This window comes from Narcine bancroftii, chromosome 2 (genome assembly GCF_036971445.1).
Source record: "Narcine bancroftii isolate sNarBan1 chromosome 2, sNarBan1.hap1, whole genome shotgun sequence".
Taxonomy (NCBI): domain Eukaryota; kingdom Metazoa; phylum Chordata; class Chondrichthyes; order Torpediniformes; family Narcinidae; genus Narcine; species Narcine bancroftii.
The window spans coordinates 15,908,724-15,921,469 of record NC_091470.1 but is presented as its reverse complement, the minus strand read 5'-3'; the positions used below and the strand labels follow the sequence as shown (position 1 = coordinate 15,921,469).

The 12,746-nt window shown below is 39.5% G+C and overlaps 1 protein-coding gene across 7 annotated transcripts in view; it reads right to left on the bottom strand.

Annotated features, from left to right (window-relative positions):
* LOC138753231 (centrosomal protein of 128 kDa) overlaps nucleotides 1–12,746 on the bottom strand; it is a 539,432-nt gene that overhangs the window by 400,123 nt on the left and 126,563 nt on the right. The gene's annotated exons all lie outside the window — the stretch shown is intronic.

Genomic DNA, 12,746 nt, shown 5'->3' with positions numbered 1-12,746 from the left:
ACAGAATCTCCTGTCTGTATTTCTGACAATGGAGTCCCCAATGACCACTGCATTCCTCTTTACCTTTTGGTCCACCATGCCAGGCTCAGTGCCAGCGACCTGGTCACTGCTGCCAGCTTCTGTCAGGTCATCTCCCTCAACAGCATCCAACAAAATATACCTGTTACTGAGAGGGATATTCACAGGTGTGTTCTCCATTTTCCTGGTATTTTTCTTCCCTCCCCTGACAGTTACCCACTTACCTGACACATCTGGTCTTGGGGTAAATAACTATGTCCCTGAAAGTTGAATCTATCAACTCCTCACTCTCCCTTACCAGCCGTAGGTCCTCAAGTTGCAGCTCCAGTTCCCCAACTCGGTCCTTAAGGAACTACATCTCGGTGCACCTGATGCAGATGTGGCTATTTGGGAGGGTGGGACTCACCCATGGTTCCCACATCTGACATCCAGTACAAAGCACTAACCCCATAGGCCTGACTGAGCTAAAATAATGCCACTTACCTTTCTCCTCGCCTGCTTTTGCCTAAGCCAAAAGAACAAAGTAGCCAAATTTATGATTAAATCAATGCAGGAAATGAAACTTTTGGATATATGGAGGGGGAAACACCCAAAGAAGAAGAAATACTCATATTATTCGAGTTGGCATAAAACATACTCAAGGATAGATATGTTTTTGTTGTCAGCCCATATCCAAGGGGGAGTTAGGAAAACGGAATATAAAGCTCGATCGTTATCTGATCATTCACCCGTTATTAGCAATAGAACTGGAGAACATCCCACCAAGAACATATAGATGAAGATTAAACTCCATGCTACTTAAAAGACAGGAATTTAGAGAATTTACTGAATGCCAAATTAAAATGTACTTTGAAATAAATACGGAATCAGTGAAAGATAAATTTATATTATGGGTTGCAATGAAAGCCTTCATTAGAGGGCAGGTAAGTTATGTAACTAAGATGAAAAAGGACTACAATCGGAAAATAGAGCAGTTGGAAAGAGAGATAGTAAGTACAGAAAAAAAACTAGCAACAAGGAAAGATACAACAAAAAGGAGAGAATTGGAGGACAAAACATTACAAATGTGTGGAGAAGAACATAATGAAAATAAAGCAGAAGTATTACGAGCTAGGAGAAAAAAAAACGCACAAAATACTAGCCTGGCAACTTAAAACAAAACAAGCTTAAAAAATGGTACTGGCATCAAGGAAAAAGAACAAGCAAATTACATTTAATCCAACAGAGATCAATGAAAACTTGAAGGAATTCTATGAACAATTATACCGAACTGAGAATGAAGGGAAAGAAGACAAAATAGATGAGTTTCTAGCTAAAATTGAACTACTGAAATTGCAAAAAGAGGAACAAAACAAATTGATAAAACCATTTGAAATAGAGGAAATACAGGATATATTCATGCAGTTTGACATGCAGAGTTTTGCCGCCAGCCTTCCAGACCTCTGGGGGGATTCCATCCATACCTGCTGCTTTGCCACTTTTCAGTTGTTCGATTGCCTTATATGTCTCATCCTGGGTGAGGACCTCATCCAGCTCTAGCCTTAGGGGCTGTTGAGGGAGCTGGAGCAGGGCGGAATCTTGGACTGAGCGGTTGGCACTGAAAAGAGATTGGAAGTGTTCTGACCATCGGTTGAGGATGGAGATCTTGTCGCTGAGGAGGACTTTGCCGTCTGAGCTGCGCAGCGGGCTTTGGACTTGGGGTGAGTGGCCATACACAGCCTTTAGAGCCTCGTAGAAACCCCTGAAGTCGCCAATGTCCGCGCTGAGCTGGGTTCGCTTGGCGAGGCTAGTCCACCACTCATTTTGGATCTCCCGGAGTTTGCGCTGAAGATGGCTGCATGCGCGACGGAAGGCTTGTTTCTTCTCGGGACAGGACGGCTTTGTAAGGTAAGCCTGGTGGGCAGCTCGCTTCTTTACCAGCAGCTCCTGGATTTCCTGGCTGTTTTCGTCGAACCAGTCCTTGTTTTTCCTGGAGGAGAAGCCCAGTACCTCTTCAGTGGATTGCAGTATGGTAGTCTTCAACTGATCCCAGAGGGTTTCAGGGGACGGGTCCGTGAGGCGGATTGCATCGTCGAGGTTTGCTTTGAGGTTTGCCTGGAAGTTTCCTCTCGCTTCGTCTGACTGCAGGTTTCCAACATTGAACCTCTTTCTGGGGGCTTTACTGTTCCTGGGCTTTGGCTTGAAGTGAAGGTTGAGCTTGCAGCGAACCAGCCGGTGGTCAGTGTGGCATTCCGCGCTGGGCATGACCCTGGTGTGGAGCACATCTCGTTTGTCACTTTCTCGCACCAGGATGTAGTCCAGGAGGTGCCAGTGTTTGGGTTAGGGTTAGGAAAACTGCCTCAGGACCTTCGTGATGCCACCATCATCACCCTGTACAAAAACAAAGGCGAGAAATCAGACTGCTCAAACTACAGGGGAATCACGCTGCTCTCCATTGCAGGCAAAATCTTCGCTAGGATTCTCCTAAATAGAATAATACCTAGTGTCGCCGAGAATATTCTCCCAGAATCACAGTGCGGCTTTCGCGCAAACAGAGGAACTACTGACATGGTCTTTGCCCTCAGACAGCTCCAAGAAAAGTGCAGAGAACAAAACAAAGGACTCTACATCACCTTTGTTGACCTCACCAAAGCCTTCGACACCGTGAGAGGAAACGGCTTTGGCAAATACTAGAGCGCCTCGGATGCCCCCCAAAGTTCCTCAACATGATTATCCAACTGCACGAAAACCAACAAGGTCGGGTCAGATACAGCAATGAGCTCTCTGAACCCTTCTCCATTAACAATGGTGTGAAGCAAGGCTGTGTTCTCGCACCAATCCTCTTTTCAATCTTCTTCAGCATGATGCTGAACCAAGCCATGAAAGACCTCAACAATGAAGACGCTGTTTACATCCGGTACCGCACGGATGGCAGTCTCTTCAATCTGAGGCGCCTCCAAGCTCACACCAAGACACAAAAGAAACTTGTCCGTGAACTCTTTGCAGACGATGCCGCTTTAGTTGCCCATTCAGAGCCAGCTCTTCAGCGCTTGACGTCCTGTTTTGCGGAAACTGCCAAAATGTTTGGCCTGGAAGTCAGCCTGAAGAAAACTGAGGTCCTCCATCAGCCAGCTCCCCACCATGACTACCAGCCCCCCCACATCTCCATTGGGCACACAAAACTCAAAACGGTCAACCAGTTTACCTATCTCGGCTGCACCATTTCATCAGATGCAAGGATCGACAACGAGATAGACAACAGACTCACCAAGGCAAATAGCGCCTTTGGAAGACTACACAAAAGAGTCTGGAAAAACAACCAACTGAAAAACCTCACAAAGATAAGCGTATACAGAGCCGTTGTCATACCCACACTCCTGTTCGGCTCCGAATCATGGGTCCTCTACCGGCATCACCTATGGCTCCTAGAAAGCTTCCACCAGCGTTGTCTCCGCTCCATCCTCAACATTCATTGGAGCGCTTTCATCCCTAACGTCGAAGTACTCGAGATGGCAGAGGTCGACAGCATCGAGTCCATGCTGCTGAAGATCCAGCTGCGCTGGGTGGGTCACGTCTCCAGAATGGAGGACCATCACCTTCCCAAGATCGTGTAATATGGCAAGCTCTCCACTGGCCACCGTGACAGAGGTGCACCAAAGAAAAGGTACAAGGACTGCCTAAAGAAATCTCTTGGTGCCTGCCACATTGACCACCGCCAGTGGGCTGATCTCGCCTCAAACTGTGCATCTTGGCGCCTCACAGTTTGGCGGGCAGCAACCTCCTTTGAAGAAGACCGCAGAGCCCACCTCACTGACAAAAGGCAAAGGAGGAAAAACCCAACACCCAACCCCAACCAACCAATTTTCCCCTGCAACCGTGTCTGCCTGTCCCGCATCGGACTTGTCAGCCACAAACGAGCCTGCAGCTGACGTGGACATTTACCCCCTCCATAAATCTTCGTCCACGAAGCCAAGCCAAAGAGAAGGATATGTTAAAAAAGCTACCGAACAATAAAACGCCTGGAGAGGATGGACTCCCAATAGAATTCTAAAAAACATTTAAAGACTTCTTAATTCCTCCTCTCCTGGAAATAAACAAAACTTGCCAGATTCATGTAAAACAGCGATAATTACAGTAATACCAAAGACGGGGAAAGATCCGATAACACCAGCATAATATAGACCAATATCTCTACTTAATTCAGATTATAAGATAATAGCAAAACTATTAGCAAACAGATTGGCCGACTGTGTACCAAAAATAGTAAAACAAGATCAAACTGGGATTTATTAAGAAAAGACGAACAACGGACAATGTCTGCAAGTTCATTAACTTAATCCATGCAGTACAAGGAAATAAGATACCAACAGTGGCTGTTGCTTTAGACGCAGAGAAAGCCTTTGACAGGGTAGAATGGAATTATTTATTCAAAGTGATACAGAGGTTCAACCTACCAGAAAAATATATTAATTGGATTAAAGCATTATATAAGGGACCATTTGGCAAAGGTGACAGTAAATGGATATGTATCGAACCAATTTAAATTAAGTAGGTCAACTAGGCAGGGATGCCCACTATCTCCCTCACTGTTCGCTTTAGCAATAGAACCATTGGCAGAACTGATAAGAACAGAAAATAAAATAAATGGGATAAAAATAAAGGAGAAAGAATATAAAATCAGTTTATTTGTAGATTACATCATAGTATACTTATCAGAACCAGATATATCAATAAAGAACTACATAAGAAATTGAAAGAATATGGAGAAATAATGCGGATTACACAGAGTTTAAAAAAAATCACCATTTAAATGACAAACACAAGCAATCCGATACCTAGGTATTAGATTAGATAATAAGTTAGGCCATCTGTACAAGTTAAATTATCAGCCATTAATGAAGAAATTACAGGAAGACTTAGAACATTGGAAAGAATTGCCACTAACATTGATAGGGAGGGTAAATTGCATTAAAATAAATATTTTCCCAAGGATATAATACCTGTTTCAATCATTACCAATTCCCTTAACAGAGAAATTCTTCAATGAACTAAAGAGAATAATAAGGAAATTCTTATGGAAAGGGGGGAAACCGAGGATAGCGCTAGATAAAGTAACAGAATTATGGTACAAACAAGGTGGTTTGCAGCTACCAAACTTTAAAAATTATTATAGAGCAGCACAATTAAGGTATCTATCAGATTTTTATCAAACAAGGGAAAAACCAGATTGGACCAAGATAGAGCTAGATAAAATAGGGGAGAAGGTACCAGAACAAATACTTAAAAAGTGGGATGAAAAACTGGTGCAATATAGAAATTCACCAGTACTGCATCATTTACATATGTAAGAAGATTCACGGAGAAAGGAAAAAAACAAATTACCAACTACCAAAATTATTATTGACGCAAAATCAACTAATCCCTTTCACAATAGATAACCTTTCCTTTAGAGAATGGGAGAGAAAAGGAATTAAAAGAATAGAAAATTGTTTTTTGGGAAATAATTTATTAACATTTGAACAAATGAAGTACAAATATGGAATAACTCATGGTACAATGTTTGCATACCACCAACTGAAAACCTACTTAAAGGACAAATTGGGAAGCAGACTGAGATTACCAGAAGGAAGCAGCTTTGAATATGTGATTACAGAAACAATGATAATAAAAAGATTTATAACAAACATGTACATCAAGCTGCAAGAGAAGGAAAATTATGAAACAAGTTATAAACCCAAACAAAAGTGGGAAAAAGATTTAAACAAAGATAAAAAATGAAATATGGGAAAAGTTATGCTCTGGAACTATGAGAAATATAATAAACACGAGATTACACATGATACAATATAATTGGTTAGACATGCTACGTATCACGCCCCAAAAGTTAAATAAATGGGATCCAACATTATCAGATCGGTGTTTTCGCTGTAAGAAGGAAACAGGAACAACAGTACGTGCAATTTGGGCATGTGAGAAAGTGGAAAAGTTTTGGGAAGATCTAAATCAGGTATTAAATAAAATCACATAAAGCAACATACCAAAAAATCCAGAGATCTTTCTTCTTAGTAATATAAGAATAAGAAGTAAAGAATTAGGCCTCAAACTGGATGAAGCGCAAAAGAGATTTATTATGATAGCCTTAACAGTAGCAAAAAAATGTATAAGGTCAACTTGGAAATCAGAAGAGAGCCCAAGAGTACAGCAATGGTACATGGAATTGAATAAATGTATTCCATTGGAAAAAATAACATATAATTTAAAAAATAAAGTCACATTATTTGAACAAATTTGGGAACTGTACATGGAACACAACAGAGAGGGCTTACCGTGGACCTCCACCCCCAAAATGATAGAATGAGAAGAAGACGAAATGAACTGACTCAGTGTGTAAAAGTAGATGACACAATTTTCTTGTTTATTTTCATTATGTGATGACATTGTTTAATGGTTTTATTGTATTGTATATGTTGAACGTTTAATGGGTTTGAAGAGGGGTGGGAAGTAGGGAGGGAAGATAGGGTGGAAAAATGTAGAGAAAATGCCACTGTGTTTATTCAAGAGGGAAATGTTTGTGTGTATTTTGATTGATATGATTCATAGTGTGAAAATTTTTTTTTAAATTTTTTTAAAAAGAAATTCACTTAATTTTAAAAGACATCAAAAATTAAAAAGAGAATGGGTTGGTCAGGTCACAGCTTCCTCGTTTAACTCAAAAGCAAGAGCAGTAGCGATTTTATTACGGAAAACTCTTTCATTTAGTGTACAAGATGTGGTTATTGAACCTGCAGGTAAGTATGTCATGGTACATTGTCAGATATACACAGAATCCTGGACCCAGATGAATTGTATTCTCCTAACACTGATGAGAAATTAATTCATGAAACTTTTTTCCAAATCGGCAGATGCACACAAAAACATATTAGTGGGAGAGGATTTTAATTTTTGTCTAGATCCAGTTCTAGACAAATCAGCAAGGATAGTGGTAAGGACAAAGGCAGAAAAAGCCACCTTGGCATTAATGAGAGAATTGAATCTAATGGAGGCCTGGAGATGATCCCATCCAAGTGAAAGGGATTACTCCTTTTATTCGAACAGACATGATTCCTACTCTAGGATAGATTTGTTTCTGGCATCAGCCCAATTACAGGGTAGGATCATGGAGGCTGAATATAAAGGGAAACTTTTATCAGATCATTCACCTCTGGTGTTAACAATTTCAATGCCAGATAAACAAAAGATGGGGAAAGATGGCGACTTAATTCATTGCCTGCTGAAAAGCCAGATTTTTTTTGAATTTATAAGGAGAAAAATAGAGATTCTGTGAGACCAACTGCAATTCTACTACCAATAAATTTATTATATGGGTTGCTCTAAAAGCATACTTAAGAGGATAAATAATAAGTTATACTTCAAAGATTAAGAAAGAATATACAAGGGAAGTGGAAGCATTGGAAAAGGAGATATTTTATTTGGAAAAGGATCTTCAGCAAATGGGTCTGAAGAAAACATAGGTTACTTATAAATAAAAAGTTCAAGTACAATACATTACAAACATATAAGACAGAAAAAGGAATAAGAAGAACTTAAACAAAAGTTAAGGGGAAAGAGCCCATAAGGTCCTCTCCTGGCAGTTGAAAGCAGAACATATCTCAAGAATGATCAATGCAGTAAAAACAGATACAAAAAGGACTTCTTATAAACCACAAGAAATTCATGAGGCCTTTAGACAATTTTTTTCTAAATTATATCAATCAGAATTTCAAGGAGATATCAATAAAATTGAAGAATTCCATCACCATTGAAACTCCCAAATATAGATTTAGAAGAACGGGAGGGACTCAATGCCCCCTTTACTCAAATAGGGATGAGGGACGTGTTAGGCTCATTGCAGGTCAACAAATCTCTGGGGGAGGATGGGTTTCACTCTGATTTTATAGGGATTTTAAAGATTTTTTGATATCTCTATGGAGGTACTAGATAAGGTGGCTGAAAAACACTCTCCCAGAATCATCTTCAATGGTAATAATTACAGGGATACCTAAAAAGGACAGAGATCTATTGACACTGTCACCTTATAAACCTATTGAACTATTGAATTCGGATTATAAGGTTATTGCCAAAGCCTTGGCGAACAGATTGACAAAATTTTTTGCTGAAAGTAATAAATATAGATCAATCATGCTTTGTGCAAAAGAGACAGTCTGCTGAAAATGCAAGCAGGCTGCTTAGTATAATACATCTAACTCAAATGAGAGGTGATCTGAGTGTAGCTGTAGCCCTAGATGCAGAAAAAGCGTTTCATAGATTGGAATGGATTTTTTTTTTAATTTAAAGCACTGAAAAGATTTGGACTAGGGAAAAGATTTATAAACTGGATTAGGGCATTATACTATAAACCTAAAGCCAAGGTTTTGCTAATGGACAAATTTCCCCCGCATTCCCATTAACCAGATCTAGCAGACAAGGATGTCCATTATCTCCGTCTCTCCTTATTTTAGCTATAGAACCATTAGTGAAAGTATTTTGGCGAGATCCAGACATTAAGGGATTCAGGGTCAATCAGGAGGAATATGAATAATTTATTTGCAGATTATGTACTAATATATTTGACAGAACCAGCAACGTCATTACAAAAATTGTACTCAAAACTGGAAGATTATGGGAAAGTCTCAGCATATAAAATGAATTGGGATAAAAGTGAAATTATGCCACTTACAGGGAGGGATTATAGCCAATGTCAAAGAAATATTTTATTTAAGTAACCACTAAATAAGATAAAATATTAAGGGATTAGGATAGATAATAATTTACAGAATCTATTAATAACACTAGTTGGTAGGGTCAATAGTGTAAAAAGGAACATATTTCTAAGAATACAATATCTCTTTCAGACACTGCCCATACTAGTGCCTCCAAGATTTTTTCAGGATTTAAATAAATATGTCAGAAAATTTCTTTGGAAAGGTAAGATGATTAGAGTCTCCATAGAAAAATTAACATGGAAATGTGAGCTGGGAGGATGACAACTCCCAAACTTTAAAAATTATTATTGGGCAGCCCAGATGAAATGTGTCACCTCCCTATTCGAAGGAAGTGACAAGCTTTCATGGGTGAAAATAGAACTGCATAAAGTGGGGGAGAGGATAGCAGAGAATTTTATTTATAAATTAATATTTGGCGAGAAAGAAGCCCCCTCATCGCCACAGAGTTCCTTTTCTGTTTCTGTTATTTCAAGTGAAACATTGTACAGTCAGGCATCTCCTCTTGTATGGACCAGACTGAACTAAGAACTCACAACCTGCCTTCAAAATGGGGTTTTTCCACAAGCTTGCCAGCTTGTCCTGTTCCAGTCCCAGCTGCTGCTGCTGAACTGGAGAACTGAAACTGAAATCTCTCCCTCTCTCACTCAGAGAAAACCACATGATCCTCTGAGAACAGCCAAATGTACTTAGACAGACTGCAGCTCCGGACCTAATCTTCCGAGTTCGTTCATCTGTTGATTTCCAAAACAATAATCCATTACTCCACAGCATATCCAATCAACACCTACTTATGAAGTCCTTGTAAGCATTCTTCAAAGTTTTTGCAAAGGCACCCGGAGCCTGGACTGTCTGGGTTGAGCAGAGCTCTGGCATTTTAAATGAGATCTATTTTGAAGTGTTTGTATCTATGTGTGACCTAACTAAAAAACCTGCCACAATTGATCTCATTTAAAACATATCTATATACAATATAAAATATAACATAATCTGTTATAACTGAAAAGTATTATGGGTGCAAGACCTAAAATGAGGCTGTCAAATGTCAAACAGAATTTGTCAAGATCGCATTGGCAGTGGCCAGGAAATGTATAGCAGTTACCTTGAAGTCTGATTCACATCTGGGTATAACTTGTTAGAATGCGTAATTGTGTTTCCCTTGAGAAGATTACTTATAACCTATGAAATGAGTAAGGTGTGTTTTTTAAAATATGGCAGCCATATTTACAAAAATGTGGGTGCAAATTTTTAGCTGTGCCCCCCCCACCCTCGAGACCTGCATCAATGTCTCCTCGAGATCTAGGTAAGTCATGGAAATTTAAAGTCTGTGGAGTAGATGATGGATCCCTGACAATTCCCCTTTCTTTTCTCTTTCCTTGGGATTTCTTCTTTCTTCACTAATCCTCTCTTTTCCTTTCTTTGGGAGGTTTGGGGGGGGGGGGGGAGTGAGATGGGAATTATAATCATATGTATCATAGATCATTAGCTCTTTTCTATATTTGAAATATTCTCCTTTTTTCTTGTTGATTGTATCATTGGCTTTAAAAAATGTAAAATAAAATATTCAGAAACCCTGGCAAATTTCTACAATGTGTGGTGGAAAGTATGCTGACCAGCTGCATCATGGACTGGTCTAGGGACACCAATACCCTTGAGTGTTAAGCCCTCCAAAAGGTAGGTGCACATAGCCCAGAACATCACAGGCAAAACCCTTCCCACCATCATCTACAGGAAACACTGCCGTCGGACAGCAGAAGCAATCAAGGATCTTCACCACCCAGCACTCATTCTGTCCTCGCTGCTGCCATCAAGAAATAGGTATAGGTGCCACAAGCCTCACACCACCAGGTTCAGGAACAGCTGCTGATCCTCCACCATTAGACAAACAAACAACAAACTCAATCAGGACTCTTCTTGATTTTTATCCTCTCTCTCTGTATTGCACAATTTGTTTATATTTCTTTACATGTCTTTTTTTTTGCACTGCCAATAAGTGGTCATTCTACCTTGCTCACAGGAAAAAGAATCTCTGGGTTGTGTGTTCTGACAATAAATCCAAAATCTAAATCGAAAATCTTCTAGAATTCACACAGTTCCACTCACAAAGGCCCAAGGGGAAAAAAATAAACGCTGCCTTGATAATGGTCATCAACCAAGTGATGAAGCTGTCTTTGGAGAATTTAACGTGCTGATACATGTAGGTGCAAAGAGGCTATATGACCAAAGGAAACGTGTCAATATAAATGTTTACAAAAAGGTGTATAAGACAATTAATCAATGCAAGATAAGGAATATTTGAAGCAAAAACAGATGAGGTGCTGTTGATAAACCCATTTAAAAAGGATACTTCATGTTAAATTTTGATGATAATCCCTCAGGTGAAATGTTTTACTTCAATAAATACAAGTAATCGTCTCTGTTCTGTATTATCTGAAAAGGAGTAGAGTCGATGTTTGGCCTTTCGTTATAATTATTCTCCAACTGATTTGAACATCTGGGTTGTTTATATTGTATGTGTTTACTCACCCTCTTTCCATGCTCTGGATTTGGAAATCAATGCTCATTTCATATTCTCTTTCATTAAATATACTTCAATAAAATTATATTCACTTTTCATTATTCTTTGGAGGGGTTATTTTAATATTTGACAAAGCGTATGGGATCTTAAACTTCATAAATCGAGGTTTTTAAGTACACAAGCCAAGAATTTTTTGCTGATTCGAAATCAAGTTCTGCTTAGGCAACAAAAAGAATGTTGCATTTGGCTCTGGTTGTTGGACTTGAGAGAGTGAGGAGGAACTTTTCCAGAATGGCAATTGAGTGTGGGATTTAATCTTCAAAGTTAAATGGGAGAAGCTGTTCTCATAGCAAAGGAAGTGGAGAGAGATTTAATAGACTATAATGAATTAATAACTACATTCTCCACATGGCCTGCATGGGATTTCTCCTGGTGCACCGGTTTCCTCCCCCCCTCTAAAATGTACGGGGGTGATTGGTTAACTGGGTCATATGGATTTCATGGACTCAATTGTTAATTTTTTTTTAATACAAAAGAAACAAAGAAAACTTGTTCCATTAGCTTATAATACAAGATTGAAGACAGATTTAATGGTTTGGGGGAGAGATACAAGCAAGATAAGTTTAAAAAAAAGCTTTAGTTTGAAAACCAGAGTGCATGGAATTCTGCTCACAAGACTGAGGAAGCCACAGGGATGGGAACTGTGGGAATGAAACTGCCTGGATTGCTCCACAAAGCACTGGCATGGGTTCATAGGACCAATTGGCCACCTTCTGTGCCATAATGACTAGATGATGCAAGAACCAGGCATAATTAAGTTTGTTGTGTCGTACATAAATAACAGGTATGCAGAAAGAGTGCACTCCAGGCTGTTACTCTCTAGAAATGGAGCAACCACAAAGCATTCAACACTTCCCTCACTGAGTCACTTCAAGAAGAAGCAGAAATCCCTGCAACCTTTTCAAACAAAAAAATCACAGCTGCCAGTGGGATAAGCAGCCACATTCCAGGAGACAATGCATTGCAGAGGCTAATAAAAATATATCCTCCACGACTCAAACATGCCCACATTGCAGGAACCATGTAACGTTCCTCTTAAAGGACTTCAGACTAATCTATTCCTGCATCTACCTTAACTACTTTTGGCACTTGTTTACTTATGTCTGCAAACACAGCAGTCAATTCAAACAGTGCAAGGGCCAACAAACAAAGAAGATGAATGACCAGTCAATTGGTTCTGTTGGCTGCTGTTGGCTGCAAGAGTAATGACTGATCAACCAGACTTTTCCAATAGTGCCACCTGGAGCCTCATTCAATATCTCATCTGAGACTGCACATCCAATACTGCAGTGGTCCCAAACTATACACAGCTGTTGAAAGAACAAGTTAAACTTAATTTATTGTTCATCAAGTGTCTACATGAAGCGGTAAAATTACACCATATATTTTTGTCTGAAAATCTTACTTGTTGT